Source organism: Callithrix jacchus, chromosome 17, assembly GCF_049354715.1.
Source record: "Callithrix jacchus isolate 240 chromosome 17, calJac240_pri, whole genome shotgun sequence".
Lineage (NCBI taxonomy): Eukaryota > Metazoa > Chordata > Mammalia > Primates > Cebidae > Callithrix > Callithrix jacchus.
In genome coordinates this window covers 9,715,641-9,733,412 of record NC_133518.1, presented here as the reverse complement: position 1 = coordinate 9,733,412, position 17,772 = coordinate 9,715,641, and the positions used below count along the sequence as shown (strand labels likewise).

Below are 17,772 nucleotides of genomic sequence, written 5' to 3'. Positions count from 1 at the left end.
GGTCTCGATCTCCTGACATCATAACCGGCCACCTCGGCCTCCCAAAGTGCTGACATTACAGGCGTGAGCCACCACGCCCAGCTTATATTATTATTATTATTATTTTATTTATTTATATATATATATATATTTTTTTGAGATGGAATTTCGCTGTTGTTACCCAGGCTGGAGTGCAATGGCACGATCTTGGCTCACCACAACCTCCACCTCCTGGGTTCAAGCAATTCTCCTGCCTCAGCCTCCCGAGTAGCTGGGACTACAGGCACCATGCCCAGCTAATTTTTGTGTTTTTAGTAGAGACGGGGTTTCCTATTGTTGACCAGGATGGTCTCGATCTCTTGACCTTGTGATCCACCCGCCTCAGCCTCCCAAAGTGCTGGGATTATAGGCATGAGCCACTGCACCCAGCCTATTTTTTTAAAGACAGAGTTTTGCTCTTGTTGCTGAGGCCAGAGTGCAGTGGTGTGATCTCCGCTCACTGGAACCTCCGCCTCCCAGGTTTCAAGTGATTTTCCTGTCTTAGCTTCCCAAGTAGCTGGGATTACAGGTACACACCGCCATGTCTGGCTAACTTTTTGTATTTTAGTAGAGACAGAGTTTCACCATGTTGCCCAGGCTGGTCTCAAACTCCTGAGCTCAGGCAATCCATCCGCCTCAGTTTTTTTTTTTTTTTTTTTTTTTTTGATAAAAAAAAAAAAAAACTCCAGGAAGTAATAAGCAATTACAGTAAGCTTGCAGGATACAAGGTTAACATACAAAAGTCAATCGCTTTCCAATTTGAAGTGAAAAACACAAACCATTTATATTACACTTAGGCACAAATCTAACAAAGCATGGATAAGAGCTATATGAAGAAAACTTATCAAAGTCTGATGAAATAAAGAACTAAACAAAGAGAGAAATATTCCATTTCCTTGGACAGTGAAGACTCAATACTGTTCAATATGTATTGTCTTCCCAACTTGATCTGCAAATTCAACGCAGCCTCAATCAAAATCCCAGCAAATTTTGTGGATAGCAACAAACTAAGTCTTAAGTTCATATCAAGTTTTTTTTTAAGAAGAGAACAAACTGAAAGGACTTGCCCTACTTGACCTTAAGACTTCCCAAAAAGTTACAGTTATCGAGACAACATATTAGAGAAAGAATAGATCAAGGGAACAAAATAGCCCAGAATACATCTCTAGACAGAAAACTGATCTCTGACAAAGTAACAAAAGGAACACGATGGAGCAAAGTCTATTCAACAAACAGTGCTGGAACAAGTAAGCATCCACAGGCCAAAATCCAATCCAGACCCAGACCTCACACTCTTCACAAAAAGTAACTCAAAATGGATCATACAGCCAGGTTCAGTGGCTCACACCTGTAATCCCACCACTTTGGGAGGCCGAGTAGGAGGATCACTTGAGGCCAGGAATACAAGACCAGCCTGGGTAACATGGCGAAAACCTATCTCTACAAAAAATCAGCTCGGCATGGTGGTATGCCCCTGCAGACCCAGCTACCAGAAGGCTAAGGCGGGAGGACTGTTTGAGCCTGGAAGGCAGAGGGTGCAGGGAGCCAAAATCACCTAACTGTACTCCAGCCTAGGTAACAGAGCCAGACCCTATATAAAAAAAATGACTCATAGGCAAGACACAGTGGCTCACACCTTTAATCCCAGCACTCTGGGAGGCCAAGGTAGGTGGACTGCCTAAGCTTCGGAGTTTCAGACTAGCTCGGGCAACATGGAGAAACTCTCATCTCTAAAAATAACAACAACAATAATGAGATAAATAAAATATAATAAAGAAAAAATATAAAGAACTCTTAAAACTCACCAATAAGAAAACGTACAGGCCGGGCGCGGTGGCTCAAGCCTGAAATCCCAGCACTTTGGGAGGCCGAGGCGGGTGGATCACCAGGTCAAGAGATCGAGACCATCCTGGTCAACATGGTGAAACCCCGTCTCTACTAAAAATACAAAAAATTAGCTGGGCATGGTGGCGCGTGCCTGTAATCCCAGCTACTCAGGAGGCTGAGGCAGGAGAATTGCCTAAACCCAGGAGGCAGAGGTTGCAGTGAGCCGAGATCACGCCATTGCACTCCAGCCTGGGTAACAAGAGCGAAACTCCGTCTCAAAAAAAAAAAAAAAAAAAAAGAAAGGAAGGAAGAAAACATACAACCCTATTTTTAAAATACACTAAGGGTATTTAACAGAAACCTTATTCAAAGAAGACATACATATGTAAATATGCATGTAAGAAGATGTTCCACATCATATCATGTTATGGCTTGGCTTTGTGTTCCCACCCAAAGTTCATCTCGAACAGTAATCCCCAGGTGTTGAGTGAGAGACCTCGTGGGAGGTGACAGGATCATGGGGGCAGCTTCCCCCCTGCTGTTCTCATGAATCTGATGGTTTTATATGGGACTCTTCCTCCTCTTCCTTCACACTCTCTTGCCTGCTGCCATGTTAGAAGTGCCTGCTTCCAGGCCTGGCGCGGTGGCCCACACCTGTAATTCTGGGCAGGAGAATCGCTTGAATCTGGGAGGCAAAGATTGCAGCGAGCCGAGACTGTGCCACTGTACTCCAGCCTCAGCTGTGTGACTCTGTCTCAATTTTAAAAAAAAAGGACAGACATGAACATACTGAACTTTTTCTCTCTACAAAGTTGTGTACATTTGCTGCTACAATAAAAATATACTTTAAAAAATAGCCAGGCACAGTGGCTCATGCCTGTAATCCCAGCACTTCAGGAGGCTAAGGTGGGTGGATCACCTGAGGTTGGGATTTCTAGACCAGCCTGACCAACATAGAGAAACCCCACCTCTACTAAAAAAAAACAACAACAAACTTAGCCAGGTGTGGTGGCACACACCTGTAATCCCAGCTACTCAGGAGGCTGAGGCAAAAGAATCACTTGAACCTGGGAGGCAGAGGTTGCAGTGACCCAAGATTGTACCCCTGCACTCCAGCCTAGGTAACAAGAGCAAAACTCCATCTCAAAAAAAAAAAAAAAGGACAAGAAAAATTAAGTATTAAAATAAAAAGCCAGTCACTTCTGAATTACATTTACTTATTAAACCTAAAAGCTGCATTATTTGTTTTACAACTATTTAAAGTATCCACTTCATTGAAATCTTTAGCCATTTTATTGTTTTCCGTAATAGAAAAATACAGATTTGAAGAGCGGGAACAAATGTTGGTTTGCCTGTCTTTGCCTTACCAATCAAATTACTCACTAGTCAGTCAATCATCTTAAACTAACTGATTAGCTTTTCTTTTCTTATTATTTAAAATTCTTAAATCCCTAAAGCTTGACTACATACTTACAAAAATGAAAACTCCATTTCAGTTGTTAAGGTAGAATAGTAATTACATGTTATTTTCTTAATGTCGTTCATTAATCAATAAAGTGGAGATTTATCACTTCAATATGTTCCAATGTCAGGAGACCAAATTCCACCGATACCAATTTCTTTAGACTTGAAATCTAGAATTTACACCTTTCGTAATCATTAGCCTAATATAATCACTTTGCAGCCACAAAAGTAGATAAACCTTTGAATTTTACCATCATTTCTGCTTTTTAGGAAGCACTATTTCATTATGTTAAGTTTCACGGTATAAAAACAATCAATTTACATTTCAGTTACTATCTCAAGAGTTCCAGGAGACACTAAAGAGTCAAAGCTAAGAAAAGCACGATCGGCCAGGCACGGTGGCTCACGCGGGTAATCCCAGCACTTTGGGAGGCTGAGGTGGTGGATCACCTCAGGTTCAGAGTTCAAGACCAGCCTGACCAACATGAAGAAACCCCATCCCTACTAAAAATACAAAAGTTGGTCGGGCATGGTTTCCCATGCCTGTAATCCCAGCTACTCAGGAGGCTGAAGCAGGAGAATCACTTGAACCTGAGAGGCGGAGGTTGTGGTGAGCTGAGATCACACCACTGCACTCCAGCCTGAGCAATAACAGCAAAAATCCATCTCAAAAAAAACAGGAAAGAAAAGAAAAGCATGATCATGGCAGATACACAGAATAAGAAACTATTCAAAATAATGCTACACATTAGAACATCTTGAAAACTATGCACTACATGTATACTAGGGCAATGGCACTATAAAACTACTGTTATAATTGGAGTTCAATAGAGAAATGACAAAGATCTCCAGTAACAGAGTAGTACAACTTTTCCAAAGGTAATACACAGGACAAATTGCACACATACCTGTATAAATGCTTCCCAAAACTAATCCTCACGCTTTCTTCACTGGTCAAAAAGTCAGCAGCTCTAAAGGATGTAACAGGGACAAAGACCAAACGTGCATGAGCACTGCCAACAAAAAAAAATCACTTGAAGAGATCCACAATGACTGCTTCCTTAAATCCTTCCACCCAGCTGACTCCCTTTATCACACCCAGTGGCTCCTAAATACTCCTTCTACCAGCAGTAGCAGCACCACCTGGGAAACTGCTAAAAATGCACATTCTCAGGTCCTAACCTAAGACCTGCTGAGTCAGAAATTAGGGGGCAGGGTTGAGCAGTCTGTTTTAAACAGCCCTCCAAGTGATTCTGATGCACACAAGTCTGAGAACCACTGTTCCACTGTCCCTAGTTAAGACTTTCACTTCTCACCTCTATCAAGACAATAGCCTCCTGAATCCCAATGCATTCTCCAAGGTACTGCCAGGATTATCTGATTACACTGCAGTCCCACTCAAATTCCTTCACTAGGTCCCTCAACTTTCCAAAGCTTGGCTTATCCACAAGCCTCATGACCTGGAATCCTGCCACCACTACCTCCAACTCCCACACCAACCATCCCACATACACACATACTTACCTCTACACCTAATTCATAGATTACTGTCCCTGGTGCTAACATTCCTCTTCTTGGAATGACCTTCTTCCCCCACCCCTCCACTCAACCCCGTATCTATCAATGAAGCCTGTGCTATGCTTACCGAGTTCTTATTTCCTGTTGACATACAGCACAGGGCCTGGCATGTAATAGGCACTCACTGAAATCAAATGGGGGCAGGGAAAAAAAATCTTTCTCACATCTACATTCTAAAGTCCTTAAGATCAATCGTTTTTAGTTTCTGTTTTTGTTTTTTTTTTTTGAGACACAGTCTCACTGTGTCACTCAGGGCTGGAGTAGTGTTGTGATCCCAGCTCACTGCTGTCTCCCACTTCTGCAGCTGAAGCAATCTTCCCACCTCTGCACCCGAAGTAGTTCCATGCCCAGCTAATTTTTGCATTTTTTGTAGAAATGGGGTTTTGCCATGTTGCCCAGCCTGGTCTCAAACTCATGAGCTCAAGTGATCCACCCACCTTGGCCTCCCAAAGTGCTGCAATTGCAGGCATGAGCCCCCATGCCCAGCCAATGATCCTGTCTTACCTGTCCCTTAAGCCCTAGTTCTAACAATGCCAGCATGTAACAACACCTTTTTGAAGTCTGCTGAGTGAAGAACTGTGGTCCAAAAGCCTTAAGAAAAAACTATTATACAATCACATACAAGCAAATATTGACACCTTATAAAACCTATATGAAGACATTACTTCCTGAATTAGAGTAAATGTTTATTATGATTCCAATGAAACAAATCCAGGGCTTTTTGGAGAAATGGCCAACTCTAGGGCTAGGGAAGAAAAATACAAGGTTCAGTCTGCAGCAAACTGTTATGTCAGAAAGTAAGAAACTGCTTAACCATCAAAGGACAGAGCATGCTGAAAGGGCCCAGGAGGTCAGCCTGGAAGAGGTGCCAGTAGCCAAAGGCAGAGCAACTGGAGGAACAAAGCAAGTAGTGAGAACATGAAATTATAACCCAAACAACAAAAATATCCACAAGTCCACACTGATGTTAAGTCATGAAATGAGTGAATAATAAACAGGAGAAAAGGAACTAATCTCCTGTAAAGAAAAATAAATCCAATTAATGCATGTAGAGAGGAATGAGGGAACAAGAAAAACCACACCTTTAGAAAACCACAGTAATTGGCCAGGTGCAGCGGCTCATGCCTCTAATCCCAGCATTTTGGGAGGCCAAGGCAGGAGGATCACATGAACCCAGGAGTTGGAAGGTTAGTGAGCCATGATCGTACCACTGCACTCCAGCCTGAGTGACAAGGCAAGACCCCTCGTCTCAAGGAGAAGAGAAAAGAGAGGAGAGGAGAGAGGAGGAGGGGAGGTGAGAAGAGAAGAGCCACAGTAAGTGTTGCTCCAAACAAGATCCACGGATGAATGCTAAAATTACTGGACAAAACTTTCAAGGAAAAAAAGGCTATCTCCACAGCCTCAAAGTATCTCCCCAAAATATTCCTTAATTACCACAGTGTTCAACATATTTCTTAATTACCATGATTTTCCAACATGTCCACAAATTTTTCCATGCTTCTCCGTCTGGTACGAGGAACGTAATGTCCCTTTGCCTTGCATGAGGGCTAGATTTTTAGTAGACTCACTTCTAATGAGCAGTTTGAGAAGTGAAAAACAGTCATTTCAGGGCGAAGGAACTTGGCATACGTTACCTTAACCAAGAGATGAGATTAACATCACCAAAATTAGGATATACCAGTAAGTACCTCCTGTTTGACATGATGTGGTAAGACAGGCGCATCAACTCTACAGTATTCTACCTACAACCTCAGTCTAATCGTTCCAAGTATCAGACAAACCAGTACTCTTCCAAATTGTCAAGGTCATGAAAAAGAGGAAAGACTGAGGAGGAACCGTCAAGGTCAGGAGACTAGGGAGACAACGAAATGCACCGTGAGAACATGGACTCAACACTGAACAGAAAAGAAGACATTCACGGGAAAAACCAGGGAAATACAAAATAAAACCCATAGTGTAGTACTGCATCAATGTTTATTTCTTAGGTTTGATAAATAACACCTGGTTAGGTAAGACTAACACTGAGGAAACAGGGTGAGGGTACACTGGAACTTTGTACTATCTTTGCTGTAAGTCTAAAATTATTCCAAAATAGTTACTTTCTGTAACTCTAAAATTATTTCAAAATAGTTAGTATTTTTAATTATAATCAATTATACATTACTTAATCCAGACTAATGTGCCAATGTTATCAGAGATTCTAATGACTTTAATGTTAACGTAAAATCTTTAGTAATGTTGTGAAAATATATTTAAGAAGTGACTAACCTAAAATTCAAAAATTACATCCACTAGCAACTTCATGATCCACTTATACCATAGCAATCTATTTTTCACGTGACTGTTCTCAAATAAGCATCTAACTTATTTACCCCTTAGTTAAGGTCATGATGAAAAATAAAGGATTCCTCATTCTCAATAGCAACTTCCCATTCCACACCCATGTGCTTTAGCTTCTGTCCACTAGCTATTCAGATAGCAAATTAATTCCCCATCCCAACAAACTCCCAATCTTTATACTCCTGTTCCCCAGAAAAAGATGAGCAGCAGCAAGCCAGGAAGGAGACCTGGATGCTCAGCTCTTTTCGATACCATTCTCTCCCAAATCTCTAATTGCTTTTCTGCAGAATTCCGAAACATAATCTAGTTTCCAACACTCCCAGAATTATGTGGCATCATTCACACCTACGACACTAGCGGCTTAACTTCTCCCCGTCCAGAGCTAAGGCCCTTCCCTACCAAACCCCCACCTCACCCTTCACACACTACACATCCAAGGTTAAAACATAATACTGGGCCGGGCACCGTGGCTTATGCCTGCAATCCCAATACTTTGGGAGGCCGAGGCAGTTGGATCCTGAGGTCGAAGAGTTCAAGACCAGCCTGACCAAGATGGTGAAATGAAACCCTGTCTCGCTGGGTGTGGTGCTGGGTGCCTGCAATCCCAGCTACTCGAGAGGCTGAGGCAGAGAACTGCTTGAATCCAGGAGGTGGAACAGAGGTTGCAGTGAACCGATATCCTCGCACTGCACTCCAGCCTGGGTAACAGAGCAAGACTCTGTCTTAAAAAAAAAAAAAAAAAAAAAAAAAAGGCCGGGCACGGTGGCTCAAGCCTGTAATCCCAGCACTTTGGGAGGCCGAGGCGGGTGGATCACGAGGTAAACAGATCGAGACCATCCTGGTCAACATAGTGAAACCCCGTCTCTACTAAAAATTAGCTGGGCATGGTGGCGCGTGCCTGTAATCCCAGCTACTCAGGAGGCTGAGGCAGGAGAATTGCCTGAACCCAGGGGGCGGAGGTTGCGGTGAGCCGAGATCACACCATTGCACTCCAGTCTGGGTAACAAGAGCGAGACTCTGTCTCAAAAAAAAAAAAAAAAATCCTGCAGGGTGCAGTGGCTCACACCTGTAATCCCAGCACTTTGGGAGACCGAGGTGGGCAAATCACCTAAGGTCAGGAGTTCGAGACCAGCCTCAACAACATGGTAAAATGCCATTTCTACTAAAAATACAAAAAATTAGTTAGGTGTGGTGGCACGCGCCTGTAATCCCAGCTACTTGGGAGGCTGAGACAGGAGACCCACTTGAACCCAGCAGGTGGAGGTTGCTGTGAGCCGAGATCACACCATTGCACTCCAGCTTGGGCGACAGAGTGAGACTCCACCTCAAAAAAAAAAAAAAAAACACGATCACAGGTAAATATAATTAAAAACTACAAAATTCTCTTAAACCTGAACCTAGATTTAGACATAAATTAGAGTATATACCCTGATTGATTAAATATGTATCTTTAAGAAAAACAAAACATGGCCAGGAGAGGTGGCTCACACCTGTAATCCCAGCACTTTGGGAGGCCAAGGTGGGAGCATCACTGGGTCAGGAGTTTGAGACCAGCCTGACCAACATAGTGAAACCCTGTCTCTACTAAAAATACAAAAATTAACTGGGCACGGTGATGCAAGCCTATAATTCCAACTATTTAGAAGGCTAAGGCAAGAGAATCGCTTGAACCCAGATGGCGGAGGTTGCAGTGAGCACAAATGGCGCCACTGTACTCCAGCCTGAGCGACAAGAACGAAACTCCATCTCAAAATTAAGCAAAAAGAAAACATTAACTTCTCAAAGTCTAACATTTATAATTATCAGTACAAAGCACATTTTCAGATTCGTCCATCAATTACCTATTTACCTGTTCTTGCTATTATTTGACTCAGCTGCCATCTTTAATAGTCCTCCAAGAAAAGCAGATGGCACTCACATATGTCCCCAAGCTTCCAAATTTAAACCTTCAGTAAAACCTCTTCTGACCCTCCCCCCTAAATGCTGAACTTTTAATAAATTATTTCCAGTATTCTAATTATAAGGATGAACCAGTTTAAGACTAACAGCTAATCATGAAAACATACCTAAGACAACAATCCACTCAAATATTTATTACGAACCTGCCAGGTCCTGTTCTAGGTAGCTGCAGACAGAATGACACATAAGACAGAGCCGCCCATCCCTGTTCTCATGGAGTTTAAACTCTGGAAGGAAGTTAAAAAAAAGATCAAAGATCAGAGAGAAAATTGCAATGTGGAGAATAGGGGTCTTATGGCTGAAAATTGCTGGGGGTGGGCAGTAATTTCAGTGTAACCTCTCTGAGGTGTTGGCAATGGAACTGAGAATGAATGGCATAAAAGAATCAGCTAGATAACAATCTCAGGACAGAGTATGAGGCAAAGAACAAAGCAATTAAGACGCTGAAACAGGAATAAGCTTGTTCAGTGGGTGTGGAGCTGAACAGCTGGGCACAGTGAACAAGGTGAAACAAGATAAGGTTAGTGAGGTGGCCAGTGGCCAGATCACAGGGCAGAAGTCGGGGAGGAGAGACCCTCACAGGCCAAGATGTTTGAACTTTATGCTGAGTGTGATCAAAACTTCTTAAGGAACAGGAAAAGAAGGAAACGACATTTACTGGGCATCCAACGTAGTACTAGATAGATTAAGTATAAATGTGTCTTCTGTGTATTTTTTTTTTGAGACACAGTTTCACTCTTGTTGCCCAAGCTGGAGTGTAATGGCACCATCTCAGCTCACTGAAACCTCTGCCTCCTGGGTTTAAGCGATTCTCCTGTCTCAGCCTCCCAAGTAGCTGGGATTACAAGGGAGCCCAGCTAATTTTTTGTATTTTTAGTAGAAACGGGTTTTCACCATGTTGGCCAGGCTGGTCTCGAACTCCTGACCTCAGGTTATCGACCCGTCTCAGCCTCCCAAAGTGCTGGGATTACAGGTGTGAGCCACCACGCCTGGCCTCTTCTGTGTTTTCTATAAAACAATTATGCATTCCTGGAAAACTTCACTTTATTCAGTCACACGCTAAAAGTAAAACTTTTATGAGAAAAGAAAAAGTTAAGGAAGACCATCCCTATGGTACTTTGTAACCAAAATATTAACAAAAGCAATCTGGATAAAAATGCAAATAAAAAAGGTTAATAATAAGTTCCTAATAAAGATACAACTTTCAGTTGAAGGAAGCACATATAACCATTTAAGTTTAGGCTTAAGGAATAAGAACATTAGAATGGCAGTTTCACCAAAACCCAGTTTCGGCAAAAACAACAAATTTTTTTTTTTTTTTTTTTTTTTTTTTGAGACGGAGTTTCGCTGTTGTTACTCAGACTGGAGTGCAATGGCATGATCTTGGCTCACCGCAACCTCCGCCTTCTGGGTTCAAGCAATTCTTCTGCCTCAGCCTCCCGAGTAGCTGGGACTACAGGCGTGCACCACCATGCCCAGCTAATTTTTGTATTTTTAGTAGAGACGGGGTTTCACCTTGTTGACCAGGATGGTCTCAATCTCTTGAGCTCGTGATCCACCCGCCTCGACCTCCGAAAGTGCTGGGATTATAGGCGTGAGCCACCGAGCCCTGCATTAACATAAATCTTCAGTTTGTCAACTAACCTATAGTTCTCTTCTCATAAAATGCATTCAACAATACAAAAGTTAGATTGCTTTAAAGAGTAATCCAGCCAGGCGTGGTGGCTCACACTGATAATCTCAGCACTTTGGGAGGCCAAGGAGGCAGGCAGATCACCTGAGGTTGGGAGTTAGAAACCAGCTGACCAACACGGAGAAACCCATCTCTACTAAAAATACAAAATTAGCTGGTGTGGTGGCACATGCCTGTAATCTCAGCTACTCGGGAGGCTGAGGCAGGAGAACTGCTTGAACCCGGGAAGCAGAGATTGCAGTGAGCCAAGATCTCATCGCTGCACTTGTTTCAAGGACTGGAACGTGTCCAAACTAAGCCAGAAGGAAGAATTCACAAGTGATCACCATGGCTTGTTTCCTTCAGCTCTTAGTATACTTTGAGCTCGACTATTGTTACCGGACACAAAAAATAAACAGGCTGGGGAAAATCAGGTATGAACCAGAGCAGTTTCCTTGTTATAAAGACATAAATTCCCCTATTTACCAATTACATGAGCCTATTCCAGATACAGACACACACTGGAGCACAACCAAGTATTCTTTTAGCTTATAGTATCTCTTTTATTCTAATTAAATTCTTAAGAAATAAGTCATGGCATTTTGCAAATATGGGAACCAAAGCTCAAAAGAGGCAAGTAAAATGTATCCAAAGATTCCCACCACCTCCCACAACCTAACCTCAAACTTGCAAATACTCTTGGGAGGGCTTCAAACCAAGACCTTTAAATTCTACCACATGCATTCACCATATTTACCAAAAGACCATTAGTATGCTGTTATGGTTCCTGTCATTACCAGTTTTCGCTTGTGAAAAGTCACTTCTATGTTGATTTGTCAGAACAAAGGAGCCAACCAGCCAATGTACCTACTAACAAAATACACGAGTCATCTGGAAGAAAACACAAAGAAGGCCAATGAGGCAAAACAAGGTAGCCAGATTCACCAGCATATCTGACACACAAAAAAGGGAACAAACCAAACAGAGATGCAACAAACTAGAACACATACCCACTACAGGCTCCCGCCTGTCATCCCAGCACTTTGGGAGGCCGAGGCAGGTGGATCACGAGGTCAGGAGTTCGAGACCATCCTGGCCAACATGGTGAAACACCATCTCTGATAAAATACAAGAAATCAGCCAGGTGTGGTGGTGGCACAACCTACTACCAGCAGCTGTAGTCCCAGCTACCTGGGAGGCTGAGGCAGGGGAACCCAGGAGGCAGAGTGAGCACCACTGCACTCCAGCCTGGAGACAGAGCACTACTCTGTCACCAAAAAAAAAAAAAAAAAGAGAGAGCGAGAGAAAGAAAACATACCCACTACAAGAAACAGAGCCCAGAGATACAAAAGTTGAAAGTACCTACTTTAATCTGCAGACAAGTAAACAAAGGTAAGAAAGGGAAAAGCCCGTCAAATATACTCGTTCCTCCGCATTTAGTAGTACTTGGTCTCTCTGAACAACATTCAGAGGAAAATGAAAATGTTAATCATTTAAATGTTACTATCCTTGGAGCTTTTTTAAAATCTGCTGATGAATTTTTAAAACTTTTAAAGTATTTTTTAGAATATCGCTCAATATTGCTACAATCATTTTAAGTTCAAAGTTTAAAAAACCGAAAATCCTATATTCTCTGACAATAAATTCTGGTTTCTAGAAAGTAGCTCAAAGACAAAGGGTCATCTTCTACTTTGGAAGGCTCTAAATGGTAACACAAATCTACCAAGACCCTGTCCCAACTAAATGTCTCTAAAATATCCAAGATCTCAGATCACACTGGTATTTTCTGGGTTTTTTGTTTTTTGTTTTTTTTTTTTGAGATGGAGTCTTGCTCTTGGCTGGAGTGCAATGATGCTATCTCAGCTCACTGCAACCTCCACCTCTGGGTTCAAGTGATTCTCCTGCCTCAGCCTCCCGAGTAGCTGTGTTTACAGACGCCTACCACGCCCAGCTAATTTTTTGTATTTTTAGTACAGACAAGGTTTCACTATGTTGCTCAGGCTGGTCTTGAACTCCTGACCTGAGGTGATCCATCCACCTCAGCCTCCCAAAGTGCAGGGATTACACACCTGGATATATTTAAAGACCCACTATCCTGGATATTTTCATCAGTTAGCTAGAAGTGGAGGATGTTACCCCAGGCTCACTCTGACAACTCGATACCACCATCACCTACTCCTACTTCTTCCAATCCTGAACCTCTTCTATTTTCCAACTCTGTCTTGTTCCAACTCATTGTCATTAAATGAAAATCTGACCCGGCTCAGGTGTAATCCCAGCACTCTAGAGTCCGAGGCGGGTGGATCACCTGAGGTCAAGAGTTTGAGACCAGCGTGGCCAACATGGTGAAACTCCATCTCTACTAGTAATACAAAAATTAGCCAGGCACGGTGGCACAGGCCTGTAATCCCAGCTACGTGGGAGACCTGGGCAGGAGAACTGCCTGGACCTGGGAGGTGGAGGTTACAGTGAGCCAAGATCACGACAGCACACTCCAGCCTGGGCGACAGAGCAAGACTCGGTCTTTAAAAAAAAAAAAAGAGAACGCCCCTGCCAGCCTACATTCGACAGTAGAAAAGACAGGAAAATACAAGACGTCCCCATGCTCGACTGTGATAGCAGATCTGCAGAGGAGGAGGTCAGAAAGAACCAATCGGGGCCACAGAATCCATTGTGCAACAATGACTGGTTTAAAGAGACAAAGGGCATAGAGTGTACACATCCTTTGACCTCTGGGAAAAACCACAGTCAAACAGAAGGGCAGCAGTAGATGTATGGACGGGCATGCAAGACCACGAATCAGAAAAAAAAGCCAGGCAAGAATCACACGCCAGTAGTTAAAGGGTTCACGTTAAGAGAAAAAAAACCATGACCAAGAGAAAAGAGACTGCAGAGTACGTAAATATCAAGAAGAAGTGGGCAAGTCCAAACAACACCCCAATTCAGGTTTAACTGCTATGGTCAGGCCGAGGTCTCTGAATCTTTTACCCACGTTTCGAGTATTTTCCTTGTTTCTCCTAGCAAGTGCTACACTGTTATCCAGCCAAAAGGATTCTGCAGCTGACAAAAAAACAAAGACCAAATGCTAGGTTATCAAGCAGACCCTCAAAATTCTTACAGCACAGCCAGTCCCGGTGGCTCATGCCTGTCATCCCAGCACTTTGGGAAGCCAAAAGCAGGAGGATCACTTGAGCCCAGGAGTTCAAGACCAGCTTGGGCAACATAGTGGGACCCCATCTCTACCAAAAAACACAAAAATCAGCAACGTGGCGTGTACCTGTAGTCCCAGATACTCAGGAGGCTGGGGTGAAAGGATCACCTGAGCCCAGGGAGGTTGGGGATGCAGCAAGCCACGACCATGTGTCCATGCACTCCAGCCCAGGTAACAGAGTTAAGACCCTGTCCAAAAAAGGAAACATTCTTACAGCGGGAACACAGTAAATCCAAAGGACAACTAATGTGTGAAACTGGATGTACCTCCTTTACAGTTTTGTATACGTGAATCACTCACAAAAGCAACAAGGGTCTACTGTACTAGCAAACCTATACCTCAGTCAGAGCCTCGTGGGATTCAACTTAAGAAGAGAGAGGCTGAAGATTGCCAGGCACTACCTCGGATGCCGAGGATCAAGATGGGTGACCTGGGCTAGAAACAGATGACTAGTGGTCATCAGAGGCCAGGATGTTAATTTAAGATTGTCACAGAAAGAAAGTTAATCTTCAGTCAAATAGTATAACTTCATGCAGGCAGCATGTTATGGCATGTAAATTTTTTTTTTTTTTTTTTAAGACGTGGTTTCTCTCGTTACCCAGGCTGGAATGCAATGGCGCAATCTCGGCTCACCGCCAGCTTCGCCTCCTGGGTTCAAGCGATTCTCCTGCCTCAGCCTCCTGAGTAGCTGGGATTACAGGCACGCGCCACCATGCCCAGCATGCCCAGCTAATTTTTTGTATTTTTAGTAGAGACGGGGTTTCACCATGTTGACCAGGATGGTCTCGATCTCTTGACCTGGTAATCCACCCGCCTCGGCCTCCCAAAGTGCTGGGATTACAGGCTTGAGCCACCATGCCTGGCCAGCATGTAAATTTTTGTTTAAAACAATATAAAACAACTATATAAATTTCTTCTCATATGGGATGTAAGAAACTTTATATAATGGTCATTCTTCTGTTTGGAATTACAGTCCTTTATGAGAAGCATCCGGGGTTCTTAAAAGCTAGAGCTAGGCCAGGTGTGGTGGCTCACACCTACAATCCCAGCACTTTGGGAGGCCCACATGGGCGGATCATCTGAGGTCAGGAGTTCAAGACCAGCCTGGCCAACATGGTGAAACCACATCTCTACTAAAACTACAAAAATTAGCTGGGCACAGTGGCGGGCACCTGTAACCCCAGCTACTTGGAAGGCTGAGACAGGAGAATCGCTTGAGCCGGGGGAGGCAGATATTGCAGTGAGCCACTGCAATTTTAGTAGAGACAGGGTTTCACCATGTTGGCCTGGATGGTCTCGATCTCTTGATCTTGTGATCTGCCCACCTCGGCTTCCCAAATTGCTGGAATTACAGGCATGAGCCACTGAGCCCGACCTGCGTCTTACTTCTTATGTATGCCTACAAAACTGAGGCACCAGAACCTCAGAATCCTCATACAGTTTCAGAATACTACCTGAAGACATTAGCCACCAATCCATGCTCCGTCATTTAGAATGTCAATGTTTCTCATTCTGAGTACTAATTCTAAATCCATAAAAGTAGAAAAGTACATTTCTATACTCCTTTGAACGAGTATTTCTAAATTAACTTAATAAAATTAGTAAGAAATAATGTCCATTAAAAGCATGCTTTTAAACGAAAATTAAAGAGTATAGAAAATGCATGTGTATTAAAACAAGTTCCTCAAAATTTTTCAGTTATTTCTGCACGTATACATATCCTGCGTTGTGACATATGGATTTTTAGTGAGAATCCATGTTAATGTTTGTGTAAAATTTAACACGTTTATTTGAGGTGACTGATCTGAGCAGTAGCCACCGACAACAGGAGCAGTGTTGCCTCAAGAAAAAGTAGGGATTCCACTCGAGAGAGCTAAAATAAAAAATTTTTTTGAGACAGAGTTTTGCTCTTTCGCCCAGGCTGGAGTGCAGGGCACTATCTTGGCTTACAGCAACCTCTGCCTCTTGGGTTCAAGCCATTCTTGTGCCTTGGCCTCACGAGTAGTTGAGATTACAGGTGCCTGCCACCACACCCTGCTGATTTTTTGTATTTTTAGTAGAGGCGGGGTTTCACCATGTTGGTCAGGCTGGTCTCAAACTCCTGACCTCAGGTGACTCACCCGCCTCAGCCTCCCAAAGTGCTGGGGATTACAGGCATGAGCCACCACACCCTGCCAAAAACTATTTTTAAGAAAATTATCTTGCATTGGAACCGAATTAAAAAATAAAGAAAAAGTACAGGCCAGGCGTGATGGCTCATGCCTGTACTCCCAGCACTTTGGGAGTCCGAGGTGAGCAGATCACCTGAGGTCAGGAGTTCGAGACCAGCCTGGCCAATATGGTGAAACTCCATCTCTACTAAAAATACAAAAATTAGCCAGGTGTGGTGGCTCACACTGGTAATCCCAGCACTTGAATCAGGGAGGCAGAGGTTGAGGTAAGATCGCGCCACTGCCCTCCAGCCTGGGGAACAAGAGCAAAACTCAATCTCAAAAAAAAAAAAAAAAAAATACTTAGCAGACACATAACAAAGCTCCACAGCATGCATTCTCATCCTAGAGTAACAGAAGTCACCAAATGCAGTGCTAGCCTCCCCAACTGAAAAGTCTAACCAACTCATCTTTGCTGTTGCCACAGTAAGCCACGGCAGGTTTACAAAATAAGCTGTCAGGAGGGGTATGTTGCCTCTCTGTACAGATGTTGCCACTGCAGCTAACAAAGGCAACCAAGTAGTAGCTGGCATTTATTATTTCCTATTTGCCAGGCCCTATGCTACTTGCTTTAATGCCTTCCCATTTCAATCCTCACAAATGCTTTATGAAAAAAGCACTAACTGGCACAGCGCAGTGGCTCACACCTGTAATCACAGCTACTTGGGAGGCTAAGGCAGGGAATTGCTTGAACCCGGGAGGCAGAAGTTGCAGTGAGCTGAGATCGTGCCACTACACTCCATCCAGCCTGAGCAACAGAGCAAGACTGTCTCAAGAAAAAGAAAAAGAAATTAGTATTAATTATGCTTTACTCTCACTTGAACCCAGGAGGCAGAGGTTGCAGTGAGCCAAGATGGTGCCACTGCACTCCAGCCTGGGTTAGAGGGAGACTCCCTCTCAAAAAAAAAAAAGATCCTTTATTACCATTTTTCAGATGTGGACACCAACTAGGATGGCTACTTAAGTCTCCAAAGTCACATAATTAGTAAGTACAAGGGACAGGATTCAAACCATCCAATATGTCTGGCTCCAGCTCTTCATCACAGTAACATCCTGAGAGTTCACTGCCAGAAATGAGACACAGGCTCTCCTACCTAGTCTCCTGTTAACTGCTAAGAAGAGGGCCACTGCCCACAAAGGGAGGCTAGTGTCAAGTCACAGTGCAGCAAATTATGTGCACAAAAACAGGTGCTCCCTTTCTCTTGAGGTTGCTCCAGTTAAAGCTGAAAATGAGCACAACTAGAAGACAAACCCCTTTACGGTTAACTAACCAATGAAAACCAAATGACACCAACTGTAACCAAAAATAGCATTAAAATCCAATGGATCTGTCACCTTGGCATCAATAACACATACATATAAGTTATTAAGTCATGAGAGGATCTGTGCAGAATCAGAAGCCATAGTTCCACAAATCCCATTGTGCCAAAGACTATCATAATTATTAAATCAACTACTATGGGCCGGGCACGGTGGCTCATGCCTGTAATCCC

General features: G+C 43.3%; 1 protein-coding gene across 50 annotated transcripts in view; it reads right to left on the bottom strand.

Annotated features, from left to right (window-relative positions):
- Nucleotides 1-17,772, bottom strand: part of TBL1XR1 (TBL1X/Y related 1) — a 192,563-nt gene that overhangs the window by 160,269 nt on the left and 14,522 nt on the right. For 12 of the 50 annotated variants that reach the window (XM_078353784.1, XM_078353813.1, XM_078353782.1 and 9 more), the window contains 3 exons: nucleotides 9,330-9,413; nucleotides 4,955-5,011; nucleotides 4,218-4,322 (listed from right to left, as the gene is read on the bottom strand). The exons of 11 other annotated variants lie outside the window; for them this stretch is intronic. The gene's annotated coding sequence lies outside the window, so the exon portion shown is untranslated. The remainder of the gene's footprint in view (nucleotides 1-4,217; nucleotides 4,323-4,954; nucleotides 5,012-9,329; nucleotides 9,414-17,772) is intronic. 27 more of the 50 variants (XM_078353798.1, XM_078353815.1, XM_054247023.2 and 24 more) reach the window with 8 other exon arrangements.